Source organism: Mesoplodon bidens (assembly GCF_964165515.1).
Source record: "Mesoplodon bidens genome assembly, chromosome: 6".
In the NCBI taxonomy this organism is placed as follows: Eukaryota; Metazoa; Chordata; class Mammalia; order Artiodactyla; family Ziphiidae; genus Mesoplodon; species Mesoplodon bidens.
Window position 1 is genome coordinate 10,737,621 of NC_138162.1, and position 13,175 is coordinate 10,750,795.

Genomic DNA, 13,175 nt, shown 5'->3' on the forward strand with positions numbered 1-13,175 from the left:
AACACAAATTTTAAAAAGCTAGGCAGAAGCTTGGTTAAAAGTTTGAGGGGAAGCATGGGGCTCAAGGACTTGTGCTAAGAGACCATTTCTAGTTAATGACTTGGAGCTAGTCACTTAAGAGAGGCCTTAAATGATAACTTTTTAAAATTTACAGTAAAGGGCTGGAAGGAATCACACCAAACCAATAATACTTTGGGTCAAGAGTCGGGTTGTGAGAGAATTGGTGGGGTTTTACCTTTTATTCTGTTTAGTACTTCTCACATTTTGAGTTATTTTTCAATAATATTTTAAGCATGCTTTTTTAAAAAGCAATTTTAATGAAGGAACTGTTAAGTAAGTAGCATGACAAGTAATAGGGTAAGATACTTGAGGTCAAGTGGAACTTCGGTGCCCTGAAAATCAGATCTCATTTAGCCATAGTTATTTTACAGTTCAGTAAAACAGCAAGAGAATTGCTCAGAGGTTGAATAGAGCGAAATGTCAAAATAAAACAAAACAAGCCCTGGCCTCCCGTTTGCATCTTAAAAAAAACCAACAAACTGTGGTAAAACACACATAACGTAAAATTTATCATCTTAACTTTTTAAAAATACATAGTTCATAAGTGTTAAGTATGTTCATATTGTTGATCAACAGATCTCTAGAACTTTTTCGTCTTGGAAACTTGAAACCCCGTATCCATTAAACAACTCCCCATTTTCCCTTCTTCCAACACCTGGTAACCACCACTCTACTTGTTTCTATGAATTTGACTACTTTAGATAGCGCATATAAGTGGCAGCATACAGTACTTGTCTTTTTTTGACTGGCTTCTTATTTCACTTAGCATAATGCCCTCAAGGTTCATCTGTGTTGTAGCATGTGACAGCCTTTGTCTTTACTGCCACCATTGTGGTCAAAACCATCATTTTTTTCATTTGAATGATTGCAGTAGCCTCAGTATTCTCCTTGCCTCCAGTCTCGCCCACCTCTAATTTACCTTCCACCCAGGGGCTAAATGCAAATTTGACTTTAAAACTTGATGCCCTGACTGCCGTTAAATAAAATCTAAATGCTTTCAGCTGACAAGGCTTTCACTATGGGGCTCTAATACACTAGTTCCTAAGTTACATCCATTTCCTTATTGCTCCCGAACTAGGTATACCGTTTGCTCCCAAGCTAGATGCACATCTTAATTTTTTTCTTGATCATACTGTTTCATGTTCCCAATCTGTATTTGTTGACAGTGAATCATGAATGAATCATGACTTTTAGTGAGGCAGTTTGTCATTTATGACTCTCATTCAGCTGTATGAGGAACTTAGTATTTTTCCATTTTACAGCTGAGGCAACTGAGGCTCAGAGAATTTTAGTTAGAAATTCTTTGATTAAACCCATGTTTTCATACTGTCTCTGCTTTTTTCTCTACATTTTACTGCCTGCCCAAAATTAAGTATCTTTTCTGGTGAACTCTAGTTATCTGTTATCAAAAGGTAACCATGAATTTCTAGGACCTATTAAAGCAGAACAAGTGCCTTAAAATAATGTTAATGATAATTTTGCTTTACTGTTTACAACAGGCTTTCACATTCACATATAATAATCCAGAGATGCCGTTCTTTTAAGATATTATATATCCTTTTAAATAACATTACAATATAAGCATAGAGCATTGGTGCAATGGACACTAGTCTATTTTAGCAAACACTGGATGTATTTCTCCAAATTAGACTATATTGTTTATACTTAAGTAAATTTTTAAGAGAGATTATATAGTTCTTTCTACTTTTTCTGGAGACTTGAAGCCTAATAAATAAATGATATCTAGCTATTTTTAAAAGTTCCATGCATAGTTTAGACTGCATACTTGCTGACATTCAGAAATCTATTTTCATCATATGTAAAATTACATCGTACTGTCCCATATTCTTGTGATCCTGGAAACTAGTTCTTTTCAAAGTTAGAAGCAGAAAAGAATTTACCTAGTCTTTGACAGGAAAAATTTTAAAGAAGGAAAAAGTCCCACCAAACCATAGAAAATCAAACTGCTATAGTGAACTGAGCAGTTCCCCTAGGAACCAGTCATCTGGACTGTGCTGTTTCCTAGCAGTTTTGACAGTGGACAAGTTTTCCAAGCTTCAATATCTTCATCAGTAAAATAGGTGCTAATAACAGTACCGGATTCTTTAGATGGTTTTGATTATTAAATGACATGTTTAGAAAAACATTGCACAGGTTCTGACATGTAGTAGACCCTTGATAAATGTTATTTGCTATCATTTGGGGAGGGTGTATTTTTGAACCATATTAGGTATATATAAGTATCAAAGTCTTAGCAGATGCGAAGCTTTACCAGAAATCTGACCTTTCACACTGAGCTGATCAGCTTTCATTTTTGGACCATGCAGTTACTGTGACAATTTCTCTTCTGTGTGATATACATATTCTCAAATATCTGCAGGAAACATGGGGCGTCATTTTCTCTTAAGGAGAAATCCGTCTTGTTAGACTGAAATTAAGCAGGATTTACAGGGAAAATTACAAAGAAATGAAAAATGATAGTAATTTTATTAGCTATTCTGTGGGAAGTAAGAGTTTTTTTTCTTCCTGTCAGTGTTTGAATTCCTCTTGACTGTAGGTACTTGGGTAAACATTACTTTGTGCTGGTATGAGGCCATGTAAGTGGAATCTATTCAATTGGATTTTACTGACTTTGGGCTTTTTTTTTCTTAAGAAATTTTGATTTTTAAGTTGATCATTCAGTACAGTGTGTGTCCTCAAAGGTTTTCCTTTTTCTAATCATGGCCTGAAATATTTAATGTTTCAGCAATTAGGCAGGGCAAATGTTACATGATGTAAGAGGGCCAGATTGGGAAGCATACTAAAGGCAAGCTTTTTGAGGAAAGAACTCTTTTTAATGACTTTGGATCTCTTCTTATACATAAAAGTACCTGAAACAAAGTTGTCATTCAGTAAAGCTTTGTTGAATAAGTGATATTATTCGTTATTTTCTTGTCTTGGTAAGAATTTATAGGACTTCCCTGGTGGCGCAGTGGTTAAGAATCTGCCTGCCATTGAAGGGGGCATGGGTTCGATTCCTGGTCTGGGAAGATCCCACATGCCGCCGAGCAACTAAGCCGGCGTGCCACAACTACTGAAGCCCACACACTCTGGGGCTCATCTGCCGCAACTACTGAAGCCTAGAGCCCGTGCTCCGCAACAAGAGAAGCCACCGCAATGAGAAGCCCATGCACCGCAAGGAAGAGTAGCCCACGCTCACCACAACTAGAGAAAGCCCGTGCGCAGCAACAAAGACCCAACGCAGCCAAAAAAAGAAAAAAAAAAAAAGAATTTATAGTAATTTCTTTTATAAATTTGGGAAACCAAAAATTTATATCCATAGTTAATACTCTTTACTCACTCCTAAAATTTGAAAATAATTCAGATGTGAAAATACTGATTTTGTGCATTTTAATTTATCACCACAGTTTTCCATGTTGTTTTTCTCCCAAAGGTGGGATTAATTCTTGATTCATGTCATTGTTTCCAAGTAATGAACACATCTACAAGATAGAGTGATTTGATTTGATTTGTTTTTACTTCTGAGATTTGGGGAGCCTAATGTTCAGCTTCCCTGTATCCTGTTGGAAGGTTTTCAAGATTTCGGTCAACTGCCTATCATGTTCAAGGGTGTATAATTGATCTTCCTAGGGAGATTCTTCTATTTTCTTGTCCTTATTTCACTTTGAGTTTTCCTTTAGAACTCTTCTTTTTTCATTATTGAAGAAATGGAAACCTTATTATATTTGGGTACCCGTAGCACATTCTCAGTGTTATGAGCTTAGGGTGAGACAGGCGCTATCAGTTCCTGTTAGTAGGAGGGTAAATTGGTCAAACTAAAAAAATTATCAGAAATGTAGTTAGTGATTTCTCTATAAATATGTTCACTACAGTATTATTTATAATAGAAAATAACTGGACACCACCTGGATATCTAAAAAAAAAAGTCATTTTTACAGACTTTAAAAAATGCTTTTAAGGGAACAAATTAGAATATAAAATTGTATATAAAGAATTGATTCCATTGTATATGAACTACACCAAGATGATTAATAAGAATTTTCTCTGTAAGTGGGGTTATAGGTGACAAATTTTCTTTACATTTTTTTTATTATCCAGATTTTCCATATAGATCAAGTGTTACGAATATAATGACAAAAACTCCTGGTATTTTAAAAATCACTAATAGATAATTACAAAACAAGATGAGGGAAATTTATTGACAGTGGTTATCTTTAGATAGTGGGATGATGAATAACTTTTTTTTAGATTATGAATAACTTTTTGTCTTCATATTTTTTGTGCTTCTCAGTCTATCTTCAGTAAGCATACTATTTTTATAAGATGAAAAAATAAGTTATTTTATAAAGTATATCACTATAGTCAACCAGGAATTTTCTTTCAGAGACATTTCTTCCTCTGTGAGACTTCCATAATGATCTTTAGGGGAAAGACATACTTTCTTTGCCCTGCTTGATGGCTTTGGTAGACTTGAGAATACAAATCTTTTTTTTTTTTTTTTTTTTGGCTGTGTTGGGTCTTCGTTGCTTGCGTGTAGGCTTTCTCTAGTTGTGGCGACTGGGGGCTACTCTTCATTGCGGTGCGTGGGCTTCTCATTGGGGTGGCTCCTCATTTTGTGGAGCAGGGGCTCTAGGGCACGCGCGGGCTTCAGTAGTTGCAGCACACGGGCTCAGTAGTTGTGGCTCATGGGCTTAGTTGCTCCGTGGCATGTGGGATCTTCCCAGACCAGGGATCAAACCCGTGTCCCCTGCATTGGCAGGCGGATTCTTAACTACTGCGCCGCCAGGGAAGTCCCTCCAAATTTTAGTTATGTTTCTTCTATACAATTTCTGATTAAATTAACTGAAATAGTAATACTGCTGGAGATAAAGTGCTGTACCTTTTGAAATCTGTGTGAGTGCAGCGATCCATTTCACCATTAACATCCCAACTTCAAAGTGTTTTTCTCACAGTATTCTTGCTATCTTGTGTTTAGCATATACAACCAGAAACTTTTCTATAATCAGAAGTAGCAGTTCATCCATTAATGGATCTTACTCTGCTTAGCTCTTAACATCTGAAATAAATATTTTAGATATACATAAGCCTTTGAAACCTGTTATTTTTTTAAAAAACTAGAGTGATTCTCATATACATGGATATAAAAGCAGAATGGATAATAATAATACTGCTATTTGTAAAACTTTAGCTATGTTTGTCAAACATTTGTGGTATTCCAGGCACTATGCTAGACACTGACAAACATATTTTTCACAGCAGTTCTTTGAAGTAGTATTATTTTCCCTTTTTTCTCCTAGAGGATGTATCTAAGGTTCAGAGAGGCAGATTTGTCTTGGGTGATGCAGTCCGTGAGTGCTTAAGCTGAGACTGGATTCCAGTCTTTGTGATTATGATGCTGAAGGACAGGACCTTTGTCTGGTTTGCTATTGTATATTCAGTGCCTACAACAACGCTTGGCATACACTAAGCATTCAACAGATAGCCTTTGAAAGAATGAACTATATACCTAGAAGCTTTTAAGTGGCCAAGCAGAAGAGATTGTCTGTTCTAGTAATATAGGATTATACATAGAAGTGAACCTGATAAAATGTAATGCTATTAGAAAGCCAAATGGAGATACTTCTAACAAAATCTAGGTCATAGTAACAGATGACCAGATTGGGAGCCTCTTTTTTGATTTAACTGTCTAATTTGTTCTGAGTACATTTGCCAGCTCTCTTTTCCACTTGACTTTGATATTCAGTGAACAAAGGAAAAGCAAAATACACATGATATTAGGTCCTTGCCGGTGGGGGGAAAAAATCTGTGTGGAAACCCAAGTTCTGTAAGTGTCAAGGAACTAGAATGGGAATTTCTTGATTGGGATTTGGGTGCTGGGAGCCTCAGATTCTGTGGAAATAACATTGTGCCATTGTGGTATATGGAGATACTTTATTGTTAACAGCAACTTCTTATATAGTCCTATGACAACAAAGACTAAATTCCAATTGGAAGAGAGGTTAATATTTAGATACCTCGTAGACATGGTACTAGTTTGTACGATAAATTGTTACAGAAGCCCGGTTGTGACTCTAGCCCTAGCCTTGCCTTCTTCTCATGTTTATCATCCATGTCTGAAATATTCTTGGTTGCTAAGAGCTAGCTGAGTCATGGATTGAGTACTAGCTAGCTTTGTGGTCATGATGTCATAGCATGCGCCATTAAAGGAAATGGTAAGTGCTAGGAATTTAGTCTTAAGGAAGGGAGTGAAGGAAATATGTATCACATCTAATGCTTCAGTGTATCACAGTCTGCTCCTGGATTGTTTTTCTACGTTCAGACACCCTTTGCTCTTTCCCCTCCAGAAATTTTCTTGTTTTTAATCATCACGAATCAAAAGGAGACTGAATTTTTGTATGAGATCGTGGTTTGCCACAGATCTGAGTAATGGTCACTGTGAAACCCACCCTATGTTTGTTTGAAGGTGTTGGGTTGGCCAAAAATTTCGTTCGGTTTTTCTGTAAGATGGTTCTAGTAGCGCTTGGTTGTCTTTAACCTCATTCGAAACGATTTTGTTAGCTTATGTTGTGACAGCTGTCGTATCAGCGTGCATTTAAAAAAACAGCTTATCAAAATTGGTGAATTTTTATGTAGCCATTTTAATATTGAAGATGGAAGAAAAAAGCAACATTTTCAGCATATTATGCTTTATTATTTCAAGAAAGGTAAAAATGCAGCTGAAACACAAAGATTTGTGCAGTGTGTGGAAAAGGTGCTGTGACTGATCGAATGTGTTAGAAGTGGTTTGCGCCGTTTTATGCTGGAGATTTCTCGCTGGACGATGCTCCACGGTCGGGTAGACCAATTGAAGTTGATATCGATCAAATTGAGACATTAATTGAGAACAATCAACGTTATACCTCGCGGCAGACAGACGACATACTCAAAATATCCAAATCGAGCATTGAAAATCATTTGCACCAGCTTGGTTATGTCAGTCTCTTTGATGTTTGGGTTCCACATAAGTTAAGCAAAAAAAAACCCTTTTTGACCATATTTGCACATGCAATTCTCTACTTAAACATAAGAAAAACATTCTGTTTTTAAAACCAATAGTGACGGGTGATGAAAAGCAGATAGTGTACAATAATGTGGAACAGAAGAGGTTGTGGGGCAAGCGAAATGAACCACCACCAACCACACCAAAGGCTGGTCTTCATCCAAAGAAGGTGATGTTGTGTATATGGTGGGATTGGAAGGGAGTCCTCTACTATGAGCTCCTTCTGGAAAACCAAACGATGAATTCCAACAAGTACTGCTCCCATTGAGACCAACTGAAAGCAGCACCCAACGAAGAGCATCTGGAATTAGTCAACAGAAAACACATAATCTTCCATCAGGATAACGCAAGACCGCATGTTTCTTTGATGACCAGGCAAAAACTGTTACAGCTGGCTGGGAAGTTCTGATTCATCCGCCATATTCACCAGACATTGTACCTTCAGATTTCCATTTATTTTGGTCTTTACAAAATTCTCTCTCTCTTTTTTTTAATTTTTAAATTTGTTGTTTTTAAAAATATTTATTTATTTATTTGGTTGCGCTGGGTCTTAGTTGCAGCAGGCGGGCTCATTAGTTGTGGCTTGCCAGCTCCTTAGTTGAGGCGTGCGAGCTCTTCGTTGCAGCATGCATGTGGGATCTAGTTCCCTGACCAGGGATTGAACCCGGGCCCCTCCATTGGGAGTGCAGAGACTTAACCACTGCGCCACCAGGGAAATCCCACAAAATTCTCTTAATGGAAAAAATTTCAATTCCATGGAAGACTGTAAAAGGCACCTGGAACAGTTCTTTGCTCAAAAAGATAAAAAAGTTTTGGGAAGATGGAATTACAAAGTTGCCTGAAAAATGGCAGAAGGTAGTGGAACAAAACGGTGAATACATTGTTCAATAAAGTTCTTGGTGAAAATGAAAAATGTGTCTTTTATTTTTATTTAAAAACTGAAGGAACTTTTTGGCCAACCCAGTATTTTGTTTCCATAATGGCTTGAAATCCATTAAGGTCTTGTAGTTTAGCATCTCTCTTTGCTTGGATCAAACGGAGCTGAGGGTGTACATTCTTTCACATTCTTATGAACTATGTTAGTTCAGCTTCGAAGGATGGCACGGCAGTTTCTCCAAATCATTGGGTCCATTCTCAAAGTTTCTGAACTCACATCCCTACCATTTTTTAAATGAGATGGCCTCTAGCCATGGTTATCTCAGTTAATAGCTTATCAGCTCCAAGAGGGCAGCTTCTGTATCTATTTTGTTCATCATTCAACCTGGGTCTAGCACTGTGCTTGATAAATATTTGAATACCCTCTTGCAAATCGAAATTGCTGTCTGTCATTTAGCCTCCAGTATAGGTATGTTTTTGGGACCACCACTGGTAACAAAGACTTGAAGTGACTTTGTTAAAAATCGCCTAGCTAGATAGTGGCAGAGCTAAAATTTCATGTTATATCTAATCCAGCCAGTTTCTGGGATTATGAACCTACCTTTTCAGATTTTACACTGTACCACATTGTCTCCCCATATGTTGTTCTGCTGTTTGCTTTGGAAAATCTCTTGCCTTTCGTACTCTGAAAAGATTCTGTGGCATGTTCAACATTTTTCAGTTATTTGGCATCATCATTAAGAAACACCTACTTTTTCTAGTTTCTGCTAGATTACTTTCAACTTTAAAATGAGTCTACAGATGTAGTACAGATTTTGCCTAGGAATTCCTTCTATGGCTTTGGTTTTATTTTATTAAAAAAAATTTTTTTTGGAGTATAGTTGATTTACAATGTTGTGTTAGTTTCAAGTGTATGGCTTTGATTTTAAAAGACATGAATTTTCTTTCCCATACCTGCAGGAGGCTATTTTAATTTCTTAGTCATAGGCAGTATTAGAATTTTCATGTTCTGTTTTAATCACCAAGAAGAATTAGTAGAAAGCTTATTCCAAAAAAGTCTCCAGGAAATATTATTTCTTAATTTAAGGAAATGATTCTTACATACGTAATAACATTAAATTAGTATCAGTATTAAATACACTTCATGATATTAAAATCTGATGTTCCACCTCACTTTTCAAATGGTAATTTTCCTATATTCATTCAATCAGTTCATCTAATATTTCTAAGACTTTGTGAGATTCTTTGTGCAGTGTTGACAGCTTTCATCTTCATGTTTGTTTTAATTAAAATTTAAACAGAGAATGGCCTGTGCTATAAAGCAGCTTGGAACCCTTCTGTTTCCATTCTCTGTGTTTGGGAAGAGTCTCAGACAGTGAATTGAACCTCAAGCCCTTACTGAGTTTTCACAGAATTGACATTTCCAGGGTGTTTTCCAATGTGCCAGGAGCAGTTCAAGATCTTTTATATATATGATCCTTGAACCTTAAAACAACTGTCAGGAAGGCATTAATATTCGTGGTTTGTACATGAGAAGTCTGAGACAAAGAGAGGAAGTGACTTATTCAGGATCACATAGTAAATAAGTGGCAGAGCCAGGATTCCAACCCATGTCCACTTGACCCTAAGACCCTTTCTTGCACCTAGCAGGCATAGGATGGGTTGAGAATGCATCCAAATTGAAGGACCTCATATTCATGTTTATCATGTCTGATTATTTGATGGTAGATTTGGAGGTTAAGACATGTAGTCATAACACTAAATGCCATTCTGGAACATTTTAATTACTCTGGCCACTGCTACCTGTCTGCCACTACCGTCTTAATATTCTTCATAACCTTTATTACAGACCAAGGAAAAAAATGAAGCCTTTGTTTTCAAAATGCTTTTTTAGACATCTCTCAAGTATCATAGTGCTAGCTACCTTGTCTTGTCATTGTATTTTTTGCTTAGAGATCACTTTCTTTCGTGTCTAGCTGGATGTGCAGTTGAAAACAGGTGTTCTGGATATAAATATGCTCTAGATCAATACTGTCCAATAGAACTTCCTGCAGTTGGAAATGTCCAGTTTCTGCATTGTCCAGTATAATAGCCACTAGTTATGTGGGGCTGCTGAGTGCTTGAAATGTAGCTAGTGCAACTGTGGAACCAAATTTTAAATTTTATTTAATTTTGACTAAATTCAAATAAAAATAGCCATGTGTGATTATAGCACAGTTTGAGGTAGTAATTGATTCTTGTGTTTGATGAGTAATGATAGAATTTGAGGAAATCCAATAATTAGTAGTTTAAAAGTTGCTGATTGGTTTTCCAGCAACATAAACTTTGGCATGTGTTTATCCTAAAGCCATAGAACCAAATAGAATAGAACAGTTCATATTTCCAGAGCACTTTTTGATTATTCATGATCTCATTTGATGAGTATTTCAGGTATGATATCATTTGGGACTTGTGTTTGCTAATGGATCACAGAAGAGCAAAACCATTTACACCTTTCTTGTGCAGGGGCTACTCCTGTTGAAATGGACACCATTCTGGCCCCTTGATGCTCAGGTTGAGGCTTGAGGGCCTGGACAGGAACCCATGAACTGTTTTCCACTGCTCATTGAGATTGGAGAATTATCCCTCTCCCCTCACCTAGAATGTCCATTAATTTCATTTTTTATATCTAAAGAGAGGGAAGTAGAGACAGTTTCTAAATTTAGCCAGGGAGCTATAATAATTTGATACCCAACAAAAGAAAATTTAGTTTTCCTTTCTAATATTTCAAAATAAATCCTCAGGGCTTTGATTTTAGTTCTTTGTTTTGGAAAATACAGCCCAGAACTCAGAAATGTTCTGTGTAAGATGAGTTTTTAAATTGATATGTGTCTTCTGAAGAAACTTTTGATGGAATTAAATAGTAGATTTCATATGATATTTTGAAGAAAAATTCATTTCCCTGGAGTCTTGATAGATTTGGTTTCGTTTTGATTGTCTGGCCTTATGAAATAATTTGTAAAATATATTAATTTTATTATGTGTTACTAAGTAGCATATTTTTCTCTGTCATTTTAGTTGTAAAATGCTCCTCTCCTTTCTATCAGAGCTCACAACTAATCGACTCTGGGTGCTTTTGATTTTCTGACTATGCCAAGGCATTGCATGAAGTTCGCTGTAGTGAGAAAAGAGAGCACATGGAACTCGTGACTTTATATACTCCAACAATAGAGCTTTTATGACATTGGAGGTGGTTAAAAACGCTAGAAGTAACTCTTAAACATGGCATCGCTGTGTTGCCTTTTTTTTTTTTTTTTTTTTTTTTGTATTCTTAGAGCTGCCAGGAGTGCATCGGGCCTGTAATTTCCTGTTCTCTGAATCCCCCATCTTTCTGCAGCTCCAAGCTTTGTGTCCCACAGCCTGTGACTCTGTGCTAACAAATCGCTATTGTCCAGTGGGGCGAATGGTGGCTGGAACTAAAGAATTGCTGTCTGGTTTCTATTCAAATCCAGGTAGTGAGATATATGAATGGACTTTTCGAATCGTCATGTGAATAACGTCTGCTCGGCATGAAGGCTCAGAGCCACACTAGGAAAGATTAACTCCTGGGCTGACCACTAACATCTTTTGTAGTAGGAGGTGGAAACATTCCCAAGTATCATTTTATTCACACTTAATTTTCCATTTCATCTTCCAAAAGTAGAGTTAGCCATTCAACTATTTGACTACTTTTCTCTTAAGTTTAGTGTTTCTGTTGATAATATGGAAGTTTGGGAAGATGCTAAGTTGTTTTTCTCTTAGAACACTATTTTTTTTCTGTCAAAAGTTTTCTACCTTACATTTATAATGGCATAAAGTTATCTTTATAGCATACATGCAAGAATGAGAGAGAGGGAGCTGCTTTTTCTAAGAAACCAACCCTTTAAAATGCTTTCCAACCATTGAAGGGAAAAATCTCCTTTTTTTCAGAGCATTCTACTTATTTGCATTTTTTTCCCCCCAAAGCACAAATTTATACAGAGAAAATAGAAACAACTTCAAATGCGATGTATTAACCAACCAAACAAGCCTCCTTCAAATTAGGAACCAACTTAAGCATTTGTAAGTATAGCAGAATCAGGATTTTAAAAATTAGATTTGGAAGCTTGACTATAATTCATAATTTCATTATCCTTGGAATACTATTATATTATCTTTCTCCTGTATACCTGAAAAAATGTCCACAGGCTTAAAGGGCCATGCTTTTTACATTCCTTCCATATTGCAGGTACTGTGGAACGGGAGAGCGAGCCTTTTATGTTTCTTTTTGTCTTAAACTCAGACAGCTTTGTAAGCAGTAGTGTGTAGATTACAAGAGTTAGACAAAAGCAGGCGCGACTGAGAAGAGTTGAGGGGGGGAGAGCTTGGGGCACTTCCTGTCACTCAACACATTCCAGATCACTAAAAAATTTCCACACCCTCTGCATTCCCTCTTGCCCACCCCAGATCCCAGTATTTTCTGATTACATATGTTGTGGTATTTATCACACTCCTCGCTATCACTGGGCTCTGGCAAGACTGCTTCAGAGGAGATGCATTCCTTTAGATTGCACAAAGCATAGCTGGGAAAATGGCTGGCAGTTTCAGAATCTAGTCACGATCGCACGCATGAGCACCTCACACATCCATGCCCCTTTCCCCCCTCTCCCGCCCCTGCAGCTGGCTGACCTGTCTCACCCACTGCTGGCCTATCGAACGGCCAGGACTGTCTGGTTTTGGCTCATGCCTTTGTCCATGTCTGGCTTAGTTCCTCTCTGTCTACGCTTGCCTCTACCCCCACCGCCCCAGGCAGCACAAGTGTTTGGCTACACAAAACTACAGATAGAAAAAAGGTGGTAAAAACTTCAAACTTTGCTAGATTCTCCAACAGTTTATTCTTTTGTTTATTCACTTTCTCTCTTCTTTAATACTTCGTTTTAAGAAAACAAATACAAAATTAATTATCTAAAGGCAAAGAATGCAAAGCAACCTTTGTGTTCCTTATAATAACTGACTTCATAACTCTCTCCAGCTGCGTTATGGGGTGTGTATAAAAAGCTTCTGTTCTGAGAACAAAGGAGCACGTGCAGAAATGAGACTAAAAAATCCACTGACAGTATTTCACCACACAAATTACTTAAAAGATTTTAGTCAAGCCTCTCAACAGATTCAATGTTAAAATGGTTTTTAGTTAAAAAAAAAA

The 13,175-nt window shown here is 37.0% G+C and overlaps 1 protein-coding gene and 1 long non-coding RNA gene across 4 annotated transcripts in view; one reads left to right on the forward strand and one right to left on the reverse strand.

The window, feature by feature from the left end:
- The window catches only part of NR6A1 (nuclear receptor subfamily 6 group A member 1), a 209,601-nt gene that overhangs the window by 75,155 nt on the left and 121,271 nt on the right, over positions 1 to 13,175 (forward strand). The gene's annotated exons all lie outside the window — the stretch shown is intronic.
- LOC308618724 overlaps positions 1 to 13,175 on the reverse strand; it is a 41,519-nt gene that overhangs the window by 27,859 nt on the left and 485 nt on the right. The window lies entirely within an intron of this gene.